Here is a 3,848-nt window from a genome sequence, read left to right as displayed (position 1 = left end):
AAAGAAAAGAAAAAGAAAATGAAATGAAAGATGAAAAGAAAAAGAAAACAAGAAATTATAAAAATGAAAAAAAAAAGAAAAGAAAATATAAAAGAAAAAAGAAAGAAAAAGAAAATCAAATAAATAAAAAGAAAAAGAAAAGGGAAACAAGAAAAAAATAAATAAAAGTAAAATTTTCGAAAGTATAAAATTTTGTCTTCTTTTTCCTTCCTTTTTCTTTCTTTTTTTTCTTCTTTTGATCGTTCGAGTCGCGAGTTTGAAAGCAACATTTACAAACTCAGACACGAAAAACACAACATCGTCTATATTTCTTTCTTTTTTTCCTTTCTTTTTTTTTTTATCTCAGCTTTCATTTTCGCTATTTCTTCATTCATTCTTTTCTCTATCTTATCCTGTAGTAACATAACCTGCTCTCTCTCTCTCTCTCTCTCTCTCTCTCTCTCTCTCTCTCTCTCTCTCTCTCTCTCTCTCTCTCTCTCTCTCTCTTTCTCTCTCTCTCTCTCTTTCTCTCATCTACATAATTAATTCTCCCGCCAGCAAACTCCTACAAGCTTCTCCTGATCACCGCCACCTGTCCCACCTGTAATTAAGTCCACCAGGTAAATCAGGCACACCTCACGCCCTTGAGACTGTGCGTGAGTGCGTGCGAGTGCGTGCGTGAGAGCGTGAGTGTGAGCGTGAGTGTGTGTGAGTATTCAACACCTCACCTGGCCTCTCCTTCCTCTCCTCTCGTCTCGTCTCACCTGAACGCGGATTGGAGGGAACACAGGGAACACACACACACACACACACACTTAATCTACACGCATACACACACACATACAGCCTTGACCTTCTCCTCTCAGTTTAGTTACCCCGAACAGAACACACAACACGGAAATAACCTCAATAAATAACAAAAAAGACCCACAATGCCGTGATTATCCGAGTTACCACCAGTTACAACACCACCACCACCACCACAATACCACCAGCACCAGCACCACCACCAGCAGTCCGATACACGCGTTATCTGCGGCAGTAACACCACCCAGGCATCCTCAATAACAACAATCGATGGCCGCCACGCGAGCCCCTTAAGTATTAACCAGGAATACGACGATGCGTTTACCAAAGGGAGCGACCGCACCCTCCCACAGGCACGGTTGAAGGGTAACTGACTGGCAGCCCCGCCCAGCCCAGCGCCCGGCCCAACCTGTCGTACCCCGCCCTCTCTCACACCTTCGTCAGGAGGGAGGGTGGGACGCGACGCGGTGCCGCTGGAAAGTTCTCATTACCTCATTAGCTTGGGGGACAAATAAAGGTGCGCTTGTGTCGTGCGAGGCGAGACGAGGCGAGCTGAGGTGCGGCGAGGGTGAGGAAGTAATGGAAAGGAAGAGAGGGAAAGGGAAGAAGAAATAGAAGCCAAAAGAAAAGAAAAGAGAAAGGGAAAGAATGAAGAGGAAGTAATGGAAAGGAAGAGAGAGGTGGTGAGGAAAGAGGAAAAGAAAAGGAACAGAAGTCAAAAGAGAGGGAAGAGAAAGGGAAGGAATAAGGAAGAAGAAAAGAAAGGTAAGGAAGAGACGGTGAAAGGAACAGAAGACAAACGGAAGGAAAAGAAAGGAACGAAATGAATAAGGAGGAAGAAAAGAACGGGAAGGGAGAAGTGAAAGAAATAAAAGCCAAAAAAGAAAAGGAAAGAGAAAGGGAAAGAATGAGGAGGAAGGAAAGAAAGGGAAGGGAGAGGTGGTGAAGAACAAGGGAAAGGAAATGAAAAGAAGGAAAACAAAAGGAAAAAAGAGGAACGAAATGAATAAAGAGGAAGAAAAAGGAAGGGAGAGAGAGAGAAGTGGCAGAAGTGGTGAAGAACGAAAGAAACGGAAAGAATAGAAGACAAACGAAAGGAAAAGAGAGAAACGAAAAGAATGAAGAGAAAGAAAAGGAAAGCAAAGGAAGGTAAAGTAAAGGAGAGGAAGGGATAGGAAGGAGGTAAGAGACACATGACAGGAAAGGAAGGAGAGGTGAAGGACTGAAAAGAGAGGAAGGGAAAGGCATAATGATTGGGAGGGTTGTAGGAAGGGATGAAGATATGTGAGTGAGAAGGAGGAAATGGAGGAATGGAAGGAAGAAAGAATGTTGGAGGGAATGAAGAGCAAGAATGAAAGAAGGAATTGAGAAAGAAGTGAAGAATGTAGGAATGAGGTAAAGAATTGATGAAGGAAGGAAGGGGGGGAGGATAGCATGAATAAGAGGTGAATGAGTAAAGGAAGGAATGCATAAGGAGAGAAAGGAAGGAAGGAGGTAGACAGGAAAAATAGGAATAATGGAAGTAAGGAAGGAAAGAAAGAAAGAATGAAAAAAGGAAGGAAGGAAGGAAGGAAGGAAAGAGGAAGCTAGCAAATCAGAGAGAAATGAGAGAAACCCAGAAGGAAAAACAAGAAAATAAACGAAAGTAGAAACAAAAAAGAAAATAATAAAAGAAAAGAAAAGAAAAAAGCGATTAACTCATTGATCGAAAAAGAAAAAAAGAAGAAAAATTGATCGCATTAAAAAGAAAGAAGAGGAAGAAAAGAAAATAGAAGAAGAAGAAGAAGAAGAAGAAGAAGAAGAAGAAGAAGAAGAAGAAGAAGAAATTAAAGAGAGACAAGAGAGATGATCACTTTAACGTTGATCTTTATAATTAAGTCCAGGTTTTTATTTCTTCTGTTTGGAATTCTTGGAGGCTTGGGACTGAAGAGTGGAGGAGGAGGAGGAGGAGGAGGAGGAGGAGGAAGCGAGGAGGATAGATGAGGGGAGGAGAGTGAGGAGGATAGACTGGGTATTGGAGGAGGAGGAGGAGGAGGAGGAGGAGGAGGAGGAGGAGGAGGAGGAGGAGGAGAGGCAAGACAATACAAGTGAAGGGCAGGATCCCGTCCCCTCACATCACTGATAAAGCATGTCAGTCTGTCACCACCACCATCGCCACCACCACCACCACCACCACGGGGAACTAAAGCCAGAATTCAGAAACGCTTTGCTCTCTCACCAGGACTATTTTCAAAGGCCACAGAGATGATTAGCCGGGTTGTCTCGAGTGTTTCTCTTGTTAATAGTCTCGAAATATTGGTTGTCTGTATCTGAAAACAATAAAACAGAATTAAGAACCTGACTAACTTCACCACGACTCTTTTCAATGGCCACAGAGATGACTGACCTGGTTGTCTCGAGTCTTCTTCCTGTTAGCAGTGTGGAAATATTGTTAATCTGTCTCTAGAACCGTGAGTGCACCTTTAAAAATATGTGTAATATCACCATGACTGTTTTTCAAAGGCTACAAAGATGACTGACCGGCTTGTCTAGAGTGTGTCTCCAATTAATGTTGTGGAAATATTAGTTGTCTGTATCTAAAAAAAAAAAAAAAGTCTTATTAACCTGTATAACTTTACCACAACTATTTTGAAAGGCCACAGAGATGATTGGCCAGGTTGTCTTGAGTGTGTCTCCAGTTAATGGTGTGGAAATATTAGTTGTCTTTCTAAAAAATAAAAAAGTAAAACAGTCTTATAAACCTGTATATCTTCACCACAGCGATTCTCAAAGGCCAGAGAGATGATAGGCTGGGTTGTACAAAGTTTTCCTACTGATAATGATGTGGAAATATAGTAAATTCATGTCTAGAAAAACAAAAAGTCTTAAAAATCTGAGTAACTTCACCACGACTACTTTCAAGGATCACAGAGATATTTTTAGCAAGGTTGTAAAGAATATCCCCCTAATAATGATGTGGAAATATAGTTCATTCATGTCTAGAAAAAATAAAAACAGTCCCAAAAGCCATAAGTAATTTCACCACCACTATTTTTAAAGGTCAGAGATAGATGATTAGCAAG

This window comes from Portunus trituberculatus, chromosome 25 (assembly GCF_017591435.1).
Source record: "Portunus trituberculatus isolate SZX2019 chromosome 25, ASM1759143v1, whole genome shotgun sequence".
NCBI classification, from domain to species: domain Eukaryota; kingdom Metazoa; phylum Arthropoda; class Malacostraca; order Decapoda; family Portunidae; genus Portunus; species Portunus trituberculatus.
Note: the sequence above shows the minus strand (reverse complement) of the source record.